The following is a 24,788-nucleotide window of genomic DNA, read 5'->3' as shown; positions in this document are numbered from 1 at the left end:
CGCCGGACGGGGGGGTCACCTCTCAGGGGGTGGACACCCTCGCGGCCCTGGCGGTGGCCGATCGTCGAGGAAGGGGGGCGGGTGGTCGCCGTCCGGAGCAGCGGGGGCGGCCGGGACCTTCCCGTCCACAGGAGGCGGACACGGTGGCCTGCTTCCGCTGTGGTCAGCGGGGCCACATTGAGCGGGGCTGCCGGAATGCCCCGGGGGCCTTTGGAAAAGGGACTCCACCTTCTCCTAGACCCTCCTTGGCATCGGGTCCGGGGCCCCAGGCGAGTCGCGATGCATCATCTGCGCGGCCGCTCCCTTCACCTCATGCATCTAGCGGGGCTAGGACCCATCGTCATGGGGTTGTCCTCGAAGGGTCGGGTGCACCATCGTCATCACCCCCTCAATGGCCCAGACAGACCCGCCACTGGGATGCGCTTGCGCATAGGATGGTGGCGGCAGCTGCCGGCTCCTCAGCGGTGGCAGGATATGTGCAAGGGGTGCACGTTCGCCTCCTGGTGGATACGGGGGCATCGGCCACCATTATTTCGGAGGCCATTTTTGGGCTGCTACCCCGCAGCGTGGGTCCGTTAAGGCCGGTTCGCGGGGCTTGTGTCGCCGCGAACGGCGGCAGTTTGGGCATCTTGGGCCACGTTGTAGCGTCGGTTCGGGTTGACGAGATTGAGTTGGCCGGGCCGATTTTGGTCTCCAGGACCTTGGCAGTGCCATGCCTCTTGGGGACCGTTTGTCTAGGATGCCCATCCGAATTCTCGTTGACCAGGGCTGTGTGGAAATGCCGTCAGGGAGGCGGTTGAAATTCCTACAATCGCCTACCGTCCTGTCTCCCTTGGTCGCCGGTGTACGGGCCTTGAATAAAGTGCCGGTGACCGTACCACCGGCGTCACAAATCCTGATACCCCTTAGGTTGCGCAAACCGCTCGAAATGGGCTCCACGGAGACGGGTATCCTCCTGTCCCCGTCAAGCTACTTTTCAAGGACGAAGGAGTTGGTGGGCGCCTTGACAGCCGTGTCGGGGGGCCAGGACCTTTTTTTGCAGGTCCTCAAATCGGGACCCTTGCCGGTCGTAGTCCCGGCCGGCGCCGTTTTGGCACACGCGACCCCGGCTCCTCCACCCGAGAGCGCTGCCCCGGATGGAGGGGTCGTGGCGGGCGTGATGCGCACGGGGGACCCCGACGCATCATGGATTGCCACGTTGTGCGACGAGAATGCCTCGTTGTCCTCCGGGGAACGTCGGCAACTCCGCGACCTCATCGAGCGGTTCACCGATGTATTCAGCCAAAGTAAGTTTGATGTGGGTCGCACTACTCTTTTGGACCACCACATAGACACGGGCGACGCGGCCCCTATTCGACTTAATTCCCACCGCTTTAGCCCAGCGGAAAAAGATCATGTCCGCTCGGCTGTCGAGGAAATGTTGGCGGCGGACATCATCTCCCCATCTACTAGCCCTTGGGGTGCCCCCATTGTGCTAGTCAAGAAACGGGACGGGAGTCTCCGGTTCTGCGTCGATTTTCGTAGATTGAACAAGATCTCGGTGGCTGATGCATATCCATTGCCTCGCATGGATGATTCCCTGGACGCCCTCTCGGGCGCGCGGTTCTTTTCGACTTTAGATTTGCTCTCCGGCTTCTGGCAATTGCCACTGGATGAGGCCTCTAGACCCAAAACAGCGTTCCGCACACCCCAGGGGTTGTTCGAGTTCAATCGGCTTCCTATGGGTCTCCATTCGGCCCCGGCCACCTTCCAGCGTCTCATAGAGATGGTCTTGGCGGGGCTGCAGTGGGAGTCTTGTCTAATCTACTTGGATGACGTTATTGTTTTTGGCCGTACGTTTGGCGAGCACTTGCAACGCCTTGAGGCGGTGTTCGTCAAAGTGCGTGCTGCTGGCTTGAAATTCAAACCCCAGAAATGCCACTTGCTACAACCATCGGTGAGGTATTTGGGACACATTGTTAGCACGTCAGGTGTCGCCACGGACCCGGATAAAACGGCTTGTGTCCGGACGTGGCCGACTCCCACATCTGTCGCGGAGGTGCGTAGCTTCGTTGGCTTCGCATCGTACTATCGCCGGTTTGTCCGCGATTTTGCGACCATTGCGAAGCCACTGCACGCCCTTTCCGCCAAAGGCCAAAGGTTTCACTGGGGCGCGGAGGAGGAGGCGGCTTTTGCGGCGCTTCGCACGGCCTTGGCGGATGCGCCGCCCTTGGGGTACCCGGATTTTACGAAACCCTTCCTGCTCGATACCGATGCCAGCGACACGGGAATTGGGGCTGTCCTGGCCCAGGTGGTCGACGGGGTTGAGAGGGTGGTAGCCTATGGCAGTCGCGTTCTGTCCTCGACGGAACAGCGATATTGTGTGACCCGGAGGGAACTTTTGGCCATAGTTTATTTTGTTCAGTTGTATAGACCATATTTGTACGGTAGGCTGTTTACGGTCCGAACCGACCACGCGGCCCTGCAATATTCGCTGAAGATTAGTCAGCCCTCGAGTCAGCTGTCTCGCTGGCTCGAAGTGCTCCAGGATTACCCCTTTGATGTAATCCACAGGAAGGGGACACAGCATGGAAATGCGGACGGTTTATCCCGATTGCCGGCAGGCGGTGGGTGTGCTTGCGCCCTGGGCTCTAGCCGTTGCAAGGCCCCAGGGGACGCCGCGGCCCAGTTGGTCGCGTCGGCCGAGGCGGACACCCCTCCAGGTGCGGCGTCGCCCGCGGATTTCGGCCTTGGACTTCCCCGGGAGGTATGGTCTGGCTTGCAGATGGAGGATTCCTCTCTGCTGAAGCTACGGCGCCGTGTCGGACATAAGGCCCGGAGCTCAGCTTCGTCGGCTGCCCCGGAGATCGCCGTGCATGACGGACTACTCATGCGTTGGGATGCCCAATTGGAACGCTATTGTGTGGTTGTGCCCACTAGCCTGCGTGGTAAATTAACCCGAGCCATTCACGAGAAGCTTATGCACCTTGGCTACCACAAGACCTTATTGATCCTTAAGCGGGACTATTACTGGCCGGGTGTTGAAGGTGACGTGGCACTGATTTTAAAGGGTTGCCACGACTGCGCGCGGAGGAAGGCCCCAGTTGTCCGGGACCGGGCCCCGCTGCAGTCCATCCGGGTTTCTCGCGTTAATGAGCTCGTGGCGCTCGACATTTTGGGGCCATTCCCTGCATCCCAACGGGGCCACAAATACCTCTTGGTGGGCGTTGAGTACCTCACACGTTGGCCCATGGCATGGCCTTTGGTCGATCAGTTGGCCTCTTCTATCACCGAGGCCTTCGTCCAGGGGTACGTGTTTGACAAGGGCGCGCCGGAACAATTGTTGACTGACCAGGGGCGGAATTTCTCGTCTAGGTTGCTCAAGGAGGTGTGTGACCTCCTTGGCACCAAGAAAATCCGCACCTCGCCCTACCACCCCCAGTCAGACGGGATGGTAGAGCGCTTGAACCGCACCCTTACGTCCATGCTGTGCCACCAGGTGAACACGTCCCAGTCAGACTGGGACCTGTTCGTCCCGGGGGTCTTGGCGGCGTATCGGTTGGCCCCTCATGCCTCCACGGGATTTTCGCCTTTTTATTTGATGTCGACCCCTTTGAAGGTCGCGCTTGACCGGCTGCGCGAGGCGCGACAGGCCGCTGCCGAGAATTCCGCAAGCCGGCAGGCGGCTAATGAGCGGCTGCCCAAACACCAGGCAGCTGGCCTCCCGTGGATAGCGGGTCAAAAAGCGTGGCTGCATTGTCCCCAGGTCCCCGTTGGCACATCGGCCAAATTGCATCGCCCTTGGCAGGGCCCCGTGGAGGTTGTGGAGGTCCGCCGGCCGCAATGCGTCCGGATTCGGTTCGGTCGCCGGCAGTGGATAGTGCACCCGTCCCGGCTCAAACGTTATGTTCCATCTACCCTGGAAGATCCACCCCCAATTCCGGAGCGGCCGGCTGATGATGTGTCCGGCGTGCCTGACCGGCCGGGTCTCGCTGACGGAGGTGACGTCCGACCTGTGTGTGTGCCCCCAGGCCCCTCCCGAGTGAGGCCGACAGAGACCCCCCGGTCACCGGAGGCCACGGCGGTGGGCCTGTTGCCCGCTGACGGGCCACCTGCATGGGAGACGGACATCATACGGGGGAGCGGGCCAGCAGCGCATACCCGCTCGAGGGGGATGCGGCTCCGGTGACGGCCCTGATGGCCGTTCAGTGGGCCCAGCCCCTGGCGCCCGTTCGGCGCTATCCGGCGGATGAGGCCTTCGGGGTCTATTTGTCTTTGTTTTTTGTTGTTGCTGTTCTGCTTGAGGGGCCGTGCTGCCCTAAGGTTTAGTTTCTAGCAGCCGGTTATACCTTCAGGCACACGAACTCGTGAATATTCGGTCTTCGGTCCGGTGTGGGGCTCCGCTTGCGGGGTGCTTGCAGCCGGGTCGGCTGTTTTTTTTCACGGGGGGGGGGTGATGTAGAGGAGTAGAGGAGAGTGGTGGCGTCGCGTGCGCTGTCCGGTGCTGTGACATCACGGGACGTGGGGTCGCACGCGCCGGGCAGTGCACGTGACGTCTCGCCTCAGAGGGTATTTAAGGGAGACCCCGTGACGTAAGCGGGGTCACTGGAGGAACGGGGATAGTGGAAGGGGTGAAGAGGGAACCCTTATAGTGATACCTGTTAATAAACCCTGGCGGAAGCCCCTAACTCACCTCCGTCTCCGAGTACCTCCGTCTACAACAGCAACAACTACTTAACACAGGTACCACCACAGTCAGTATGCACTGATGTAATCATAGCAGCTACCACCAGTCAGTATGCACTGCAGGGATCATAGTAGGTACCACCACAGTCAGTATGCACTGCTGTAATCATAGCAGGTATCACCATAGCTTTTCCACTACTGTAATCATAGCAGGTACCACCACAGTCAGTATGTATTGATGTAATCATAGCAGGTACCACCACAGCAGTATGCACTGCTGTAATAGCAGGTACCACCACAGCAGTACGCACTGCTGTAATCATAGCAGGTACCACCACAGCAGTATGCACTGCTGTAATCATAGCAGCTACCACCAGTCAGTATGCACTGCTGGGATCATAGCAGGTACCACCACAGTCAGTATGCACTGCTGTAATCATAGCAGGTACCACTATAGCAGTATGCACTGCTGTAATAGCAGGTAGCACCACAGCAGTACGCACTGCTGTAATCATAGCAGGCATCACCACAGCAGTATGCACTGCTGTAATCATAGCAGGTGCCACCACAGCAGTATGCACTGCTGTAATGGTATACACTGCTGTGATCATAGCAGGTACCAACACAGTATGGGCTGCTGTAATGGTATACACTGCTGTGATAATAGCAGGTACCAACACAGTATGCACTGCTGTAGTCATAGCAGGTATCACCACAGTCAGTATGCACTGATGTAATCATAGCAGGTATCACCACAGTGAGTATCCACTGTTGTAATCATAGCAGGTACCACCACAGCATGCACTGCTGTAATCATAGCAGGTACCACCACAGTCAGTATGCACTGCTGTAATCATAGCAGGTACCACCACAGTCAGTATGCACTGCTGTAGACATAGCAGGTAGGACCAGAATATGCACTGCTGTAATCATAGCAGGTACCACCACAGCAGTATGCACTGCTGTAGACATAACAGGTACCACCACAATATGCACTGCTGTAATCATAGCGGGTAGGACCACAATATGCACTGCTGTAATCATAGCAGGTACCAACACAGTATGCACTGCTGTAGTCATAGCAGGTACCACCAGTCAGCATGCACTGCTGTAATCATAGCAGGTACCACCATAGCTGTTTCCACTGCTGTAATCATAGCAGGTACCACCACAGTCATTATGCACTGCTGTAATCATAGCAGGTACCACCACAGTCAGTATGCACTGCTGTAATCATAGCAGCTACCACCAGTCAGTATGCACTGCTGGGATCATAGCAGGTACCACCACAGTCCGTATGCACTGCTGTAATCATAGCAGGTACCAACATAGCTGTTTCCACTACTGTAATCATAGCAGGTACCACCACAGCAGTATGCACTGGTGTAATAGCAGGTACCACCACAGCAGTACGCACTGCTGTAATCATAGCAGGTATCACCACAGCAGTATGCACTGCTGTAATCATAGCAGGTACCACCACAGTCAGTATGCACTGCTGTAAGCATAGCAGGTACCAACATAGCTGTTTCCACTACTGTAATCATAGCAGGTACCACCACAGTCAGTATGCACTGCTGTAATCATAGCAGGCACCACCACAGTATGCACTGCTGTAATCATAGCAGGTACCACCACAGCAGTATGCAATGCTATAATGGTATACACTGCTGTGATCATAGCAGGTACCAACACAGTATGCACTGCTGTATTCATAGCAGGTACCACCACAGTCAGTATGCACTGATGTAATCATAGCAGGTACCACCAGTCAGTATGCACTGCTGTAGACATAACAGGCACCACCACAATATGTACTGCTGTAATCATAGCAGGTAGGACCACAATATGCACTGCTGTAATCATAGCAGGTACCTCCACAGCAGTATGCACTGCTATGATCATAGCATGTACCACCAGTCAGTATGTACTGCTGTTATCATAGCATGTACCACCAGTCAGTATGCACTGCTGTTATCATAGCAGATACCACCACAGTCAGTATGCACTGCTGTAATCATAGCAGGTACCACCACAGTCAGTATGCACTCCTGGGATCATAGCAGGTACCACCAGTCAGTATGCACTGCTGTAATCATAGCAGGTACCACCATAGCTGTTTCCACTGCTGTAATCATAGCAGGTACCACCACAGTCATTATGCACTGCTGTAATCATAGCAGGTACCACCACAGTCAGTATGCACTGCTGTAATCATAGCAGCTACCACCAGTCAGTATGCACTGCTGGGATCATAGCGGATACCACCACAGTCAGTATGCACTGCTGTAATCATAGCAGGTACCACCATAGCTGTTTCCACTGCTGTAATCATAGCAGGTACCAATACAGTCAGTATGCACTGCTGTAATCATAGCAGGTACCACCAGTCAGTATGCACTGCTGTAATCATAGCAGCTACCACCACAGTCATTATGCACTGCTGGGATTATAGCAGATACCACCACAGTCAGTATGCACTGCTGTAAGCATAGCAGGTACCAACATAGCTGTTTCCACTACTGTAATCATAGCAGGTACCACCACAGCAGTATGCACTGCTGTAATAGCAGGTACCACCACAGCAGTACGCAATGCTGTAATCATAGCAGGTATCACCACAGCAGTATGCACTGCTGTAATCATTGCAGGTACCACCACAACATGCACTGCTGTAATCATAGCAGGTACTACCACAGCAGTATGCACTGCTGTAATCATAGCAGGTACTACCACAGTCAGTATGCACTGCTGTAATCATAGCAGGCACCACCACAGTATGCACTGCTGTAATCATAGCAGGTACCACCACAGCAGTATGCACTGCTATAATGGTATACACTGCTGTGATCATAGCAGGTACCAACACAGTATGCACTGCTGTAGTCATAGCAGGTACCACCACAGTCAGTATGCACTGATGTAATCATAGCAGGTATCACCAGTCAGTATCCACTGTTGTAATCATAGCAGGTACCACCACAGCATGCACTGCTGTAATCATAGCAGGTACCACCAGTCAGTATGCACTGCTGTAATCATAGCAGGTACCACCACTGTCAGTATGCACTGCTGTAGACATAACAGGTACCACCACAATATGTACTGCTGTAATCATAGCAGGTAGGACCACAATATGCACTGCTGCAATCATAGCAGGTACCTCCACAGCAGTATGCACTGCTATGATCATAGCATGTACCACCAGTCAGTATGTACTGCTGTTATCATAGCATGTACCACCAGTCAGTATGCACTGCTGTTATCATAGCAGATATCACCACAGTCAGTATGCACTGCTGTAATCATAGCAGGTACCACCACAGTCAGTATGCACTGCTGTAATCATAGCAGCTACCACCACAGTCAGTATGCACTCCTGGGATCATAGCAGGTACCACCAGTCAGTATGCACTGCTGTAATCATAGCAGGTACCACCATAGATTTTTCCACTGCTGTAATCATAGCAGGTACCACCACAGTCATTATGCACTGCTGTAATCATAGCAGGTAGCACCACAGTCAGTATGCACTGCTGTAATCATAGCAGCTACCACCAGTCAGTATGCACTGCTGGGATCATAGCGGATACCACCACAGTCAGTATGCACTGCTGTAATCATAGCAGGTACCACCATAGCTGTTTCCACTGCTGTAATCATAGCAGGTACCAATACAGTCAGTATGCACTGCTGTAATCATAGCAGGTACCTCCACAGCAGTATGCACTGCTATGATCATAGCATGTACCACCAGTCAGTATGTACTGCTGTTATCATAGCATGTACCACCAGTCAGTATGCACTGCTGTTATCATAGCAGATACCACCACAGTCAGTATGCACTGCTGTAATCATAGCAGGTACCACCACAGTCAGTATGCACTGCTGTAATCATAGCAGCTACCACCACAGTCAGTATGCACTCCTGGGATCATAGCAGGTACCACCAGTCAGTATGCACTGCTGTAATCATAGCAGGTACCACCATAGCTGTTTCCACTGCTGTAATCATAGCAGGTACCACCACAGTCAGTATGCACTGCTGTAATCATACCAGCTACCACCAATCAGTATGCACTGCTGTAATCATAGCAGCTACCACCACAGTCATTATGCACTGCTGGGATCATAGCAGGTACCACCACAGTCAGTATGCACTGCTGTAAGCATAACAGGTACCAACATAGCTGTTTCCACTACTGTAATCATAGCAGGTACCACCACAGCAGTATGCACTGCTGTAATAGGAGGTACCACCACAGCAGTACGCACTGCTGTAATCATAGCAGGTATCACCACAGCAGTATGCACTGCTGTAATCATTGCAGGTACCACCACAACATGCATTGCTGTAATCATAGCAGGTACTACCACAGCAGTATGCACTGCTGTAATCATAGCAGGTACTACCAGTCAGTATGCACTGCTGTAATCATAGCAGGCACCACCACAGTATGCACTGCTGTAATCATAGCAGGTACCACCACAGCAGTATGCACTGCTATAATGGTATACACTGCTGTGATCATAGCAGGTACCAACACAGTATGCACTGCTGTAGTCATAGCAGGTACCACCACAGTCAGTATGCACTGATGTAATCATAGCAGGTATCACCAGTCAGTATCCACTGTTGTAATCATAGCAGGTACCACCACAGCATGCACTGCTGTAATCATAGCAGGTACCACCAGTCAGTATGCACTGCTGTAGACATAACAGGTACCACCACAATATGTACTGCTGTAATCATTGCAGGTAGGACCACAATATGCACTGCTGTTATCATAGCAGGTACCACCACAGCAGTATGCACTGCTGTAATCATAGCATGTAGCACCACAGTCAGTATGCACTGCTGTGATCATAGCAAGTACCACCAGTCAAGATGCACTGCTGTTATCATAGCAGGTACCACCAGTCAGTATGCACTGCTGTAATCATAGCAGGTACCACCACAGTCAGTATGCACTGCTGTAGACATAACAGGTACCACCACAATATGCACTGCTGTAATCATAGCAGGTAGGACCACAATATGCACTGCTGTAATCATAGCAGGTACCACCACAGCAGTATGCACTGCTGTAATCATAGCATGTAGCACCCCAGTCAGTATGCACTGCTGTGATCATAGCATGTACCACCAGTCACTATGCACTGCTGTTATCATAGCAGGTACCACCACAGTCAGTATGCACTGCTGTAATCATAGCAGCTACCACCACAGTCAGTATGCACTGATGGGATCATAGCAGGTACCACCACAGTCAGTATGCACTGCTGTAATCATAGCCGGTACCACCATAGCTGTTTCCACTGCTGTAATCATAGCAGGTACCACCACAGTCAGTATGCACTGCTGTAATCATAGCAGGTACCACCACAGTCAGTATGCACTGCTGTAATCATAGCAGCTACCACCACAGTCAGTATGCACTGATGGGATCATAGCAGGTACCACCACAGTCAGTATGCACTGCTGTAATCATAGCCGGTACCAGCATAGCTGTTTCCACTGCTGTAATCATAGCAGGTACCACCACAGTCAGTATGCACTGCTGTAATCATAGCAGGTACCACCACAGTCAGTATGCACTGCTATAATCATAGCACGTTCCACCACAGTATGCACTGCTGTTCATGAAAGCAAGTTCCACCACAACATGCACTGTTGTAATCATAGCAGGTACCACCACAGTCAGTATGCACTGCTGTTATCAAAGCAGGTACCACCTCAGTCGGTATGCACTGCTGTAGTGATAGTAGATACTGCTATCGAGTTGGTAGATACTGCTATATAGTGTTAGTAGATACTAAAACAGTCAGTATATACCACTACAGTCAGTCAATACTGCTACAGTCAGTATATACTACTATACAGTCAGTACATACTACTACTGTGAGTAGCTACTAGAGCCAGTAGATACTAATATAGAGTGAGTAGATACTGCTATAGAGTTAGTAGTTACTACTATAATCAGTGGATACTACTATAGTCAGTGGATACTACTATACAGTTAGTTGTTACTACTATAGAGTCGGTAGATACTACTGTGTAGGCCCAGTAGATACTACTACGGTCAGTCGTTACTACAATCAGTAAAAAATAATCCACAGTCAGTAGCTACTACTGGCTCAGTAGATACTACTGTACAGTCAGTAGATACAACTACAGAGTTAATGGATTCTACTTCCTCTGTTGTATGTAGGGTGTGTAGGTATATATACCTACGTGGGGGTAAAGAGAATTTTTTGAGGGGGGGTGTCCACAATTTTCGGAAACCTTTTACATCAACTATTTACTCCACAATTTCTACAACTTTTTGGACTTTTGCAAGCATCTTATAATTTTGTTGGTGGAGAAATGTACAAACGGCCCACCGGGCTTTCACAATACCTTAGTATCTGTGTGTGTATATGTAAGGTTTTTAAGAGAAGTTTTGAAAGATAGTTTTCACCCGGGCAACGCCGGGTACTTACCGCTAGTTCTTTTATTTTTTCTTTCTAATATATAAAAGTCTCCGCACGCTCACGCTTGCGGGGGATTTGGCTCTCGGACAGTGGCCTTCATGTAGAATTTTTTTTGCCAGGCGGCACGCCCTAAGCTCCACGGTGGGAATAGGCTATTCCGTTTTCCCATCCGCAAACTTTAAAGCAGTTTAATTAACACATTTGACCTGTTTCTATTATTAATTATTTACTTATTGCTCGACATCGACCGTACCAACTGACACAATTGCGTGGGGGGGGGGCGGACCCTGCCAAGTGATGCGCGTTCGCTCGAGCTCACGGGGGATATTTCCTTTATGCGTTTAACAGGCAATACATACACATATAACGCTGCCGATATTTCTTCACAGTGTCATGTTCTCTTCGCCCCCCCCTCCAACACGATGCGTCCAGTTTATACTACAGACTCCGTAGATTATAATATTTTACTGCTTACATAGCATTATTCTTGCATGGGTGGGGGATGCTGGGGGGGGGGGGGTAATGGCCCAGCCCCTAGCCTGGCAACGTGACGGGGGCTACGCATGGCACAAGGCCTCAACACGGCTATTGTAAGTACAAACTTCCTTGCTTCTTACGCTAACTCAAGTCCATTGTTAAATATTGTTAAACACATCCGTTGACAAACATTACAATAATAATGTTTGTGTGCTGATAAAAAAAATCAGCTTCATTGCTTACTATTATGAAAAAAAAACGTTGCCAGATATTACTATATTTATCTTTGTCTGCACATAACAACTAACAACTCTGGTTCATTGTTTACTATTATTAGACAAGGCTCAGTCCCATTTACAGCAGCCGCACCTTAACAAATCTGGCACCTCCCAGTTCAACCAGTCTACACAACAAAGGCTCATTCCTAGCAGCAGCCTCAGCCGCACCAACCTCACAATAATACAAAACTTCGATCCAGGTGCCTACCTTGGCTCCTCCCCCCCTCAAACAGTATATTTACAAGGACGAGTCTCTTAGAATTTATCTTTACTTGATACAGAAATCGTGCTGTGACGGTTCCCCCTGAAGATGGAAGCTTGTGTTGCCTCTGAAACGTCGTGATTTTTATTTAACTTTTATTAATTTTAATTTTATTTTTTACCTACGTGACTTTACCGAAAAAACCTAAGAGTATGAATCCTTGCAGTCACGAAAGCTTCAAATCTAGAATAGAACTATATCTTTACTCAATCGAAATTACAAAATACTACAATTACAAAATACTCACTGAAATTTTTCCTCAAAGATGGAGAAAGTGTGATCCATCATTGGCAGAGCAACGATAGGATTCATCAAGCAGAGAGATTCAACCCATGAGAACTGTGATTAATGCACTGGACCTAGCAAAGAGAGGACAGGAAGCCATGCATGCCATTATGCTAGATGGAGATAATAAAACCTTTGACAGAGTTAAAAGGCTGTTTTTGTTTAAAACAATGGGAACATTTTGTCTACACGAATGTTTTATAGATATTTGTAAACTCTTGTATAATGATCCACGATGGGGAGATGTTAACTATCTCACCTTGTATTCAGGTCATGGCTTCAATCCCGACCCTGACGCCTGCATATTTTGAGTATGCATGTTCTCACCGTGGTCGTGTGGATTTTTCTTCGAGTTCTTCAGTTGTTTCCCACCACATTTAGAAACATGCATTTTAAAGTATTGGCTGATATAAATTTCCACGTGATAAGCCACTTCGTTCAGTTATCATTTGTGGCCTGGTCGCTTCTGAAAAAGGGCTATTCAGCTCAGTGGGCCTAACCTGGTAAAATACTAATTATTTATCCGTACGCAACAGTTACTACAAATTGAGTAGTGTTATCAGGCAGAGTTAAACTACAATGAGGTGCCAGACAGGGCTGCCCACTTTCTCCACTCCTATACGCAGTAACAACCGAACCGTTAAATTTCGATTTAAAGCTTTCGTGACTGCAGGGATTCATCTTCTTGGTTCTTTCGGTAAAGTCACGTAGAAGGGAAGTAATAAAATAATAAAAATAAAACATAATAAAATGAAATAATTCTCACGACGTTTCGGCTACAACGCAAGCAGCCGTCTTCAGGTGAAGAATGAGACACTACCAAGCTAGGAGCTTATATATAAACTGGGTTGGAGGTGGAAGAGCGCCTTAACAAAAAAGAATGTGCATATGAAGAGGAATTTAGCATATTCATGGGAAATGCGTAGGAGGTGGGCGGGGGGGGGGGTTTCAAAGGCATATTATGCCCATGCATTATGCAGGATCAACAGCACCAAGGGGGGGTGCAGGGAGTAGCATTAACAAAGGAAAGGAATGTTGTTGATATGTAGCTGCAGTTACTAAACAACCACGTAGAAAACTAAAGTATAAACTACATAAAAAACTAAAGTATAAACTGCATAGCACCATCAGTATACTTACTATACTCTACTATAAGCTGAGTTACTAACAGCAAGTAATACATTACAATTCTACGTCGTAAAAATTATATAATATGCTTCCATCTAAACTTTATTCTCTTACATAACACGAGCATATACCGTACTATATACTGCCATAGATAAACCCAACATTAAATTATATACTGTATTACTATAAACCACCCTATACCTTATACATTTCAACATAACACTATGTATTATTCTACCCACCCTAATGTGTATCGAAATGGTTTATTACGTCCTTCCAATGATTGCTGAGCCAGAATCCATCTTCTCGGTTAAAATTGTCTCTGTGTTTGTATATGTGGATCGCCTCATGAACGAATCTCTCATGATAGCCAGATGGCTTGCAGAGAACCTCTGTCTTGGAGAAGTCAATGTCATGTGAGCCCACTGAGTTGTAACAGTGATCTGCCACGGCTGAGGTGTTTGTCCTACCGTGTTTCAGGTCAGCTTTATGTTCACGGATGCGGTCCGAGACATGTCGTTTGGTTTCCCCAATGTAACTGCTACCACAGAGGCAACTTAGTTTGTAGACACCAGGGTACTGTATGTCTGGAACCACATCTTTTACAGACGGTACCAGATCACGGATTTTATGTACTGTATTGAATCGGACCTGGATCTTGTGTTTAATCAGGATTTTGGAGATCTTTGAGTGCAACAATGTCCACATCGGATTGGGAACATGTGGAAAAAATGACTGCCTCTTCAGCTGCCGCTATGTCGACTAAATGTAAGGACAACTTGATTTCCAAATTCAACCGCCTCTCAAACAAGAAACCGGACCCACACATTGAAAAGCTAGATGTTAACAAAGTCGTAATTAATCGCAGTAACAGTTCTATTTCTGAAGGTTTGAAATCCGTTTTAGCTAAAGGACTAAACTTTGCAGTCACACCTAGACACATACCAGTTAATGATATAATTGCTCGAGTAGATGTAGCTCTCAAGGGCTTGAGTCACATCGCTGCAGACGTAGCAAGATCCGAAATCTCTGCAACCCTCAAAAACGCTAAGATGCCAGCTAGCAACATCAGCAAAGATGAGCGTTTTGAATTAGCTCAATTAAAAAAGAGGGATGACATTGTCATCCTCTCAGCCGACAAAGGCAATGCCACTGTCATCATGGACAAAATAGAATACAACAACAAAATTCAAGAACTACTCAACGATGGCAGCTATACAAAAATAAAAAGAGACCCCACCAACAGCCTCGTCACTAAAACCAACAAAATCATTTCTGATTCAACCGCATTATTTGATCAGACCAAACAGTTCTCGTTGAAACCTTCTGCAGCCAGGCCACCAAGATTATACGGCTTGCCAAAGATACATAAAGAAGATACACCTCTTCGTCCCATTGTTTCTACTATCAACTCCCCCACCTATAAATTGGCTCGTTTTTTGTCTGAAATTCTACGGCCTTTCACTGGAAAAACCACCTCTGCAGTACTAAACTCTACTGACCTGGTATCGACAATCAAGGGGATTGCCCTGTCCCCAGACGACCTGCTTGTCAGTTTTGATGTGGTTTCCTTATTCACCAAGGTTCCTGTACCTGACACCATCGCAATCATTGAAGACTTGGTTCATCAAGGACTGAATGCTGGGGTACCCCCCCTGGTGAGACACTGCTTAACCAATACATACTTCACTTGGAATGAAACTTTCTACAAGCAAATTGAGGGCACCCCAATGGGCTCCCCCCTATCTCCGGTTGTAGCCAACATCTTCATGGAGAAATTTGAGACGGACGCCATCCAGACTGCCACTCTACGTCCGACCTTATGGAAGAGGTACGTAGACGACACTTTTGTCATCTGGCCACATGGCCGGCCTGCTCTAGACCAATTTCTCGACCACATCAATTCCATACACCCAGCCATCAGATTCACCATGGAAGTCGAAAATGATGGCAAGCTACCCTTTTTGGATGTCCTAATCAAAAGGAGACCTGATGGTTCAATGAGCCACTCTGTCTACAGGAAAACCACCCATACGGATGCTTATCTAAAACCGGATTCCCACCACCATCCATCCCAGAAGAATTCTCTCATCAAGACTCTATATCATAGAGCCCAATGCATCTCCGACCATGAACACATTTCCAGTGAACTCAAACACGTACGCCAAGCTCTTAAGGCTAATGGTTACTCCGACTACACAATCCGCAAAGCCATCACTCCAACCATCAAGAAGGATCCTGTTGAGGAGCCTTTCAAGACCATCACCTTACCCTACATTGCTGGGGTCACAAAAAAGATCTCCAAAATCCTGATTAAACACAAGATCCAGGTCCGATTCAATACAGTACATAAAATCCGTGATCTGGTACCGTCTGTAAAAGATGTGGTTCCAGACATACAGTACCCTGGTGTCTACAAACTAAGTTGCCTCTGTGGTAGCAGTTACATTGGGGAAACCAAACGACATGTCTCGGACCGCATCCGTGAACATAAAGCTGACCTGAAACACGGTAGGACAAACACCTCAGCCGTGGCAGATCACTGTTACAACTCAGTGGGCTCACATGACATTGACTTCTCCAAGACAGAGGTTCTCTGCAAGCCATCTGGCTATCATGAGAGATTCGTTCATGAGGCGATCCACATATACAAACACAGAGACAATTTTAACCGAGAAGATGGATTCTGGCTCAGCAATCATTGGAAGGACGTAATAAACCATTTCGATACACATTAGGGTGGGTAGAATAATACATAGTGTTATGTTGAAATGTATAAGGTATAGGGTGGTTTATAGTAATACAGTATATAATTTAATGTTGGGTTTATCTATGGCAGTATATAGTACGGTATATGCTCGTGTTATGTAAGAGAATAAAGTTTAGATGGAAGCATATTATATAATTTTTACGACGTAGAATTGTAATGTATTACTTGCTGTTAGTAACTCAGCTTATAGTAGAGTATAGTAAGTATACTGATGGTGCTATGCAGTTTATACTTTAGTTTTTTATGTAGTTTATACTTTAGTTTTCTACGTGGTTGTTTAGTAACTGCAGCTACATATCAACAACATTCCTTTCCTTTGTTAATGCTACTCCCTGCACCCCCCCTTGGTGCTGTTGATCCTGCATAATGCATGGGCATAATATGCCTTTGAAACCCCCCCCCCGCCCACCTCCTACGCATTTCCCATGAATATGCTAAATTCCTCTTCATATGCACATTCTTTTTTGTTAAGGCGCTCTTCCACCTCCAACCCAGTTTATATATAAGCTCCTAGCTTGGTAGTGTCTCATTCTTCACCTGAAGACGGCTGCTTGCGTTGTAGCCGAAACGTCGTGAGAATTATTTCATTTTATTATGTTTTATTTTTATTATTTTATTACTTCCCTTCTACGTGACTTTACCGAAAGAACCAAGAAGATGAACCGAACCGTTATCTATCAGACAAAATAACAGTCAAATATTTGAATACACAGGGTAACTTTAAAAAAAAAAGTGGAGCCAGAGACTCTATCCTGGATCTCATGAGTTCTGACCTAGCTAACATTGGGAAAAAAAAGGAAATAATAATTGTTTATGTAATCATGACATTGAATCGTGATAATCGAATCGCAGGGGGTGGGGTCTGGTTAATTCAGAGCGTGCGTCACTCTCAGTGACTGAGCGAATCATGGGGGTGGGTATGTCTCCTCGGCCAGCACTGCGTGTTCTCACTCGTGAGTGCTTTATAGATCTCTTGATTTTCTTGTAAAAACTGTCTCCAGGACAAAGAAAAAAGAAAAACTCCTGGATAGAGCCATGGAATTTGGAGGGTTTACTTTCGTCTCAAACCCTCGAAGATTAAGCCTGTCTGGACTGTAGGATGCAGTGTGTGGTCATTGGTGAACTGCCCAAAAACTAACTGGACTGACACTACACATTCAACCTTTATCATCCATTTGGAAAACATCCATCAAGATGTATACATCAAATAAGGGATAGAGTGTCCCTCCTGGAGAGATGTGGGCATTCAATATAACCAAGAATAGTTAACAAAAAATGGAAACTTTTATATATTGCAGAACATAAAATCCAGGTCTGATATCCCAAATACGCATTTTCTTAGCTTTTTACAGTTCTTTTTACAGGTTCGAGATACTATAACTTAATGGGAAAAGACTTAACAGCAAAAACGCCACCGCTTATAACAAGGTTATGAGATCTCCATTACAACATATCCAAAGTCTACGAAATATTATTAGCATGCAACAACCCAATAAGATGAACAACCAATACAAATTGGGAAGGGGTCGCACACCCAGCCCTTACAGAGTTGCAATGGGGAAGATTTGGAATTCAATCTGTAGAGGCAAATACTCAGCCCTCTGGTGGACCATACAATGACTTCATGGAACATACCGAACAAATCAGAGAAGTGCAAAACTTATCAACGAGTTCTCACTAGACTGTCCAAGATGACCTCCAGGCACTATTCAAAAAGAAGAATGTGTGTTTCTCACTCACCCACACATAAGAGTTTCCTCTCAAAAATAACATCTCATTTCAAAAGGATAAATGGCAGGAACCTATCCTTTCGGGCTATAAAACCGAAAAAAATAACAGCAAAAGATTCTTGTTAAAAATACATCACAGCAAGGAAAACGATCCTAAACACCTTGAAAGAATGCTAATTTCCATCCTTGAAATGTTGGCATAATATCCTGCAGCAACTAAACCATTTTAAACTATACTATTTTAGTATTTTACCAGGTAAGGCCCACTGAGCTATATAGCTCTTTTTCAGAAGCGACCTAGCCACAAATGATAGTTCAATGAAGTGGCTTATCATGTGGAAATTTATACAGTGAGGGAAAAAAGTATTTGATCCCCTGCTGATTTTGTACGTTTCCCCACTGACAAAGAAATGATCAGTCTATAATTTTAATGGTAGGTTTATTTGAACAGTGAGAGACAGAATAACAACAACAAAATCCAGAAAAAAGCATTTCAAAAATGTAATAAATTGATTTGCATTTGAATGAGGGAAATAAGTATTTGACCCCCTCTCAATCAGAAAGATTTCTGGCTCCTAGGTGTCTTTTACACAGGTATCGAGCTAAGATTAGGTGCACACACTTAAAGGGAGTGCTCTTAATCTCAGCTTGTTACCTGTATAAAAGACACCTGTTCACAGAAGCAATCAATCAATCAGATTCCAAACTCTCCACCATGGCCAAGACCAAAGAGCTTTCCAAAGATGTCAGGGACAAGATTGTAGACCTACACAAGGCTGGAAAGGGCTACAAGACCATCGCCAAGCAGCTTGGTGAGAAGGTGACAACAGTTGGTTCGATTATTCGCAAATGGAAGAAACACAAAAGAACTGTCAATCTCCCTCGATTTGGGGCTCCATGCAAGTTTTCACCTCGTGGAGTTGCAATGATCATGAGAACGGTGAGGATTCAGCCCAGAACTACACGGGAGGATCTTGTCAATTATCTCAAGGCAGCTGGGACCATAGTCACCAAGAAAACAGTTGGTAACACAAAACGCCGTGAAGGACTGAAATCCTGCAGCGCCCGCAAGGCCCCCTGCTCAAGAAAGCACATATACATGCCCGTATGAAGTTTGCCAATGAACAACTGAATGATTCAGAGGACAACTGGGTGAAAGTGTTGTGGTCAGATGAGACCAAAATGGAGCTCTTTGGCATCAACTCAACTCACCGTGTTTGGAGGAGGAGGAATGCTGCCTATGACCCCAAGAACACCATCCCCACTGTCAAACATAGAGGTGGAAACATGCTTTGGGGGTGTTTTTCTGCTAAGGGGACAGGACAACTTCACCGCATCAAAGGGACGATGGACAGGGCCATGCACCGTCAAATCTTGGGTGAGAACCTCCTTCCCTCAGCCAGGGCATTGAAAATGGGTCGTAGATGGGTATTCCAGCATGACAATGACCCAAAACACACGTCCAAGGCAACAAAGGAGTGGCTCAAGAAGAAGCACATTAAGGTCCTGGAGTGGCCTAGCCAGTCTCCAGACCTTAATCCCATAGACAATCTGTGGAGGGAGCTGAAGGTTTGAGTTGCCAAACGTCAGCCTCGAAACCTTAATGACTTGGAGAAGATCTGCAAAGAGGAGTGGGACAAAATCCCTCCTGAGATGTGTGCAAACCTGGTGGCCAACTACAAGAAACGTCTGACGTCTGTGATTGCCAACAAGGGTTTTGCCACCAAGTACTAAGTCATGTTTTGCAGAGGGGTCAAATACTCATGTCCCTCATTAAAATGCAAATCAATTTATAACATTTTTGACATGCGTTTTTATGGATTTTTTGTTGTTATTCTGTCTCTCACTGTTCAAATAAACCTACCATTAAAATTATAGACTGATCATTTCTTTGTCAGTGGGCAAACGTACACAACCAGCAGGGGATCAAATACTTTTTTCCCTCACTGTAGCAGCCAAATACTCGAAATGCATATTTATTCTAAATGTGGAGAAAAAAAACCAGAGTAACCAGAGAAAAATCCATGCTACCACGGGGAGAACATACAAACTCCAAATATACAGGCGTCATGGTTGGCATCGAACCCACGATCTCCTGTATACTAAGTGAGGTAGTTAACATCTGATATCCCAAGATGAAAACTGGCGAATTACAAAAAATATGGGGTTCTTTTCCTTAAGCTATTTACTCTGATGGAGCTCAGACGGAGCCACGCTCTGACATTGAATGTAGACATGTAAGAGGAAACACCCGAAAAGACTCCAAGATGCAAGCAGACATACGATCTCCTAGAACACGCCCCTCCATCCCTCACTTCACCATAGTTCGATCCCAAATTCTCTTTTTTGCTATTTAAAAAATAAAACACTTGTAGCTTGAATGGATAGATGTTTGAAAAAAATAAGTCACAACTTAGAAATTAATGGGATTTGGTTCCAATGTCGTATACACATCTGTAAATAAAATGTTGAAAGGCCAAACCAGTATCAAGAGCTAAATATGGAAATTGTCATTGATGTTATAACTTCTGCCTAATATGTACAGGTGACACCAAACCTACAAACTTGGCAGTGGTAACACTTGTGCCTCACAGCATGGAGTACCTGGGTTTGATTCCAAACTCGTGTGGCTTTCTGTGTGGAGTTTGTATGGTCTCCCTCTGTTCTGCATTTGTTTCCACAGGGTTCTTTGGTTTCCTCCCACAGCTAAATAAAACAACGCACAATGTAACCGGTAAGAAGAATGTAACCGGTATTGGCTGTCTCTCTGTTCCACCTCTTTGTGCTCAATCACGCTTTCACCCCTCTCGTCTCACCGCCCTTCACTGGAACAAACTTCCCCTCCAAATTAAGTCACCTCTCCACCCACTAGTTTCCACTCCTCACTCAAAATTCACTTATTGTTACGTCGAGCTTACCCCACAACCCTTTAATCTCCCCCTCAATCACCACCGTTACAGTTCCCTCTTCATATTCTCATTATATGGCTATTACTCATTCCCCATTCATTCAAACCATTCATCATCATTTACTGTCAATTTCGCTTTCACCGAATTCACGCATCACAGATTTGCCCATTGCTTTCTGTCATCTATTGTATTCACCTCATCTCCACCATTACATTCATATAAACCTGGGTTAAGACGCTAGAAAATTCTGCTAAGACTGGCAAATCACTCAATTGGCATTGCACGTAGCAATATTGCCCCCTACAGCAAACAAAACTTGGCGAGACACGCCTGACAAGAGCCTCGACTCGGGCAAGGCTCTTCCACTTGTGGACACGAGCAGTTGCCGATGGTTCATAGGCAAGCACAGCCACTAGGCCCTGCAGTGATTACCCGGTACTAATGAGCCCACTGCATTCAGAATTCCTTTCCCATACAAGGCAGCCAGCACCGCTCCAAAGCACCCCCTCCCCCCAATTTTACTCTCAATGCCCCCATGCATGCCCCCTTCCATTGGCCATCACGTCCTTGATTTCAACAGGTGAAAGCTCGTAGAGATAATGCATCTCGCTGCGTAAAATGTAACGAAACATTTGGAATGTGTTGATATTTCAAAAAATATTTTGATTAAATGCAAGAATTGTGCTTTACTTAGGCTTTTATCACCAATATTATACGTAATTTGAGGTAGGTCTTGTAAATAAAATGTTGTCATAAACTCTCCTTCACCCGAACACAGTCAATTAATAAGTGTGACGTAAAGACGTGCCCAAATGTATTTCTATTTCATTACTGCTTCAGCATACCAGTTTTATTATTACTGCTTAACAGGTCAGATCTCGAGATGTGAGTTTCTGTAAACAACCAGATGATGCCGGAGATCACTCTCCAGCAACCACACTAGTGGTGCTGAAAACAAATATGAATTGGCTGTATGGGGTCGTAGAGTCTTTACGACACACATTTTATTTACACGACCTAAACCAAAAAAACTCAAATGTATTTTGCTTTTTAAAAAATCCAGCAAAGTTAGTCACAAATTAAATGTATTACAAAAAATAGAAACGAGATTAAAATTAACCTCAGATCAGATGCTGTATCTCGCCCTGAAGCTAAACCAATGAACACACTTCTCTGATAAGTATTTGCAGTTTGATTCTGGAATGTGGCAGGGAAGTTTTGAAGCTCACCTCTAATTACATAGATTAGCACGGTTGGCTACGTACGGTGCAAAAAAAGTTCAACATACATATTCAGGTGTGCCTGTTGGTTGAGTACCCGAATTCAGCAAAGCTAGGGCAAACCCCTACTTGCTATATCACCTTTAATAACTATCTTATAACACAATTTAAACGTGCACAAATTTCACAAATCGGACACATTGTTTCATTGAGAATGTGGAGGCGAAGGGACGGAGCTCACAATCCCTTGTAAAACAAGTCTGAACCTGTGAGAGCCTGAACTGGTGAGGCACTGAACTGGTGAGAAGCTGAACAGGTGAGGCTTGACCTGTTGCTTTGGGTGGTGATTGGATGCTGTGTATGTGCGATGTGCTGTGTATCTACCATTCTGGCAGAGTTCCAGAGAGCTGCAGCAGCTAGCTGCAGCAGCTATCTGGAACTCTCTGCCAGAACGGTCCTGGTGCTGGCGTCAAGGAGCAGATGTGTAGATGTGTAAACGTGCTCTGTAAGATGCGGCAGTTTGTTGTAGTTGGTGGAGAAGGGTGGGGAGGTGTGGAGAGACACCTTGAAAGGGAGCTCTGTGGCACAGCATAGCGATGTTGTAATGTATCCGTGATTGGATGGGGAGCCAGTGAAACGCTTTTAGTGAAGCCGTGGAAGCCATATTGCCGTGCCTAATTACCAGAACTGCACTTGACAGGTTGTTTTGAAGCCGCTGTAGTTTGTTGAGGTGTTTTTATGATGTTCCAGTAAGGAACGCATTACAATAATGAAGTTGAGTGTCGACTATGCTGAAAACCGCAGAGTTTGCAGTGTCTGTGGTCAACATTGTGTGAATGTGATAAAAATCCCTGAGATGATAATTTCCACATCTTAATTGTGTTGAGGATGTGATTGTCGAGTGAGAACGTAGAATGCAAGGTGATACCAAGGGTTTGATTTGACTAATGGTGGTGCCAGCAATGAGATGTTGGTGCCTACATAAAAAATATATTAATTTCTCAGGGTGTAATAGTTGATTTCACGAAAACCAGTAATGTAATGTTGATGTACCACTGGTAAAGTTGAGTGGGCTCTGAGTGGAGGTTCAAGTGGAGTCTAATTGCATGTCACCGGTGTCGGTGTGAGAGTTAATGCCGTGACTGTTGGTCAGGTGACCACTTAGGGAGATATAGCCCGAACCAAGTAAAGGACCCAGGATGGATCCTGATGGATGCCGGCAGTGGATGTGATAGTTGAGGACTTGCTGACCTTGTCTAGGCATCTGTCACAGAGATACGATGTGAGCCACTAAAGAACTGATGTCAAAATCGGATTCCAAGAGCTCAATCAAAGTCTTCTGAATTAAAGTGACGAAGGCGGCAAACATGTCGAGGCAGACGACAGCGACGGTGGAACCAGAGTCGATAAAGACCGGGATGTCGTCAGCGATCTTGAAAGTCAAGTCTCGGTAGAGTGGGCCAGGTGGTCGACAGACTCACGAGGGCAGACAATGGGGTATTAAGCGAAGTCATCTTTGTTTCTGATAAGGATGAAGCACTCAAAGACACTTTGGAGATGGTTTTATGTATGTATATACATGGATACATACTCATGACACTATGGAGATGGTTGATGAGGCAGTCGTTTGCAGGGTCTCTGGGGGCAGAGGCAGGTTGCTTTAATAGAGGTGTCACTTGGCGAAATTTAAGCACTAGGAGGGAAAATATGGGACTGGAAAGAGGCGTTAGAAATATAAAAACCAGTATTGCAACTCTAAAAGCACAATGCTTGCTGGCCCTGGCTGGGTAGGAGAATCCTGGGGAAAGTTTTTGTGACCAGGAAAGATAATTTATAATGGGTGCAAAAGGAATGGCCGGGAATTGATCATAACAGGCCAAACGAAATGCCCTGATAGTGCAGGCGATGTTGATACGTTTGTTTCCGACCACAGCGAAAAAAATCCCACAATGTAACTGGTGTTGGCCAAACCTCCCGATGCTATAAATCACCTGCAAATCACTCAATTGGGATTACACACGTAAGAAATATCGCCCCTGCTGTGAAAACTTTGCAGATCCCTCCTGAGAATGAGTCGCGAAACTCAGTGAAGCTTTCCTGGGTAAATACATTTAAAATAATAATTAAATACATCAAATTACTGTAAAATAATTAATTTATCTTGGTCTGTGTCGGCATGACTTGTGGGGGCAGTGGAGGTGGAACCCTGGGGGGCTGCAGCCTCCAGTGAGTCCATCACCCACAAGCGCTCCTCCCTGTGCATGTCTCTTCACTCAGATTATTCGTAAATACCTTATGAGTAAATCTCTCTTCTCTCGCTTATGATGGCATATGTCTACATCGCTCCTCTAGCATCCGAATGATTCGACCAGCACTCTCCTATCGTGAACATATATATTCCTATCTATTCTGTTTTGTCTCAATGCAGCTCTATTTCATCGGAAAATCTCTATCTCTTTTAAATGCACCCCTTATCTCTTTTGTCTCCTAATTGTATCTGTCGCCATCTCTTTATATATCTTATTCTCGGTCTTATATCTCTACAACTTTAGTTCAACTATCTATCTTCTCTCATCTCGCATGTAGC

General features: G+C 46.7%; 1 protein-coding gene across 3 annotated transcripts in view; it reads right to left on the bottom strand.

Moving 5' to 3' along the window:
- LOC144722919 (GTPase HRas) overlaps positions 1–24,788 on the bottom strand; it is an 88,389-nt gene that overhangs the window by 54,064 nt on the left and 9,537 nt on the right. Inside the window, exon 1 of one of the 3 annotated variants that reach the window (XM_078601341.1) lies at positions 20,677–20,991. The exons of the other annotated variants lie outside the window; for them this stretch is intronic. The gene's annotated coding sequence lies outside the window, so the exon portion shown is untranslated. Of the gene's footprint in view, positions 1–20,676; positions 20,992–24,788 lie in introns of those variants that run through there. 3 annotated transcript variants of the gene reach the window in all.

Source organism: Lampetra planeri, chromosome 16, assembly GCF_965212315.1.
Source record: "Lampetra planeri chromosome 16, kcLamPlan1.2.h2, whole genome shotgun sequence".
Taxonomy (NCBI): domain Eukaryota; kingdom Metazoa; phylum Chordata; class Hyperoartia; order Petromyzontiformes; family Petromyzontidae; genus Lampetra; species Lampetra planeri.
Note: the sequence above shows the minus strand (reverse complement) of the source record. Positions and strands in the feature narration are given on the sequence as shown.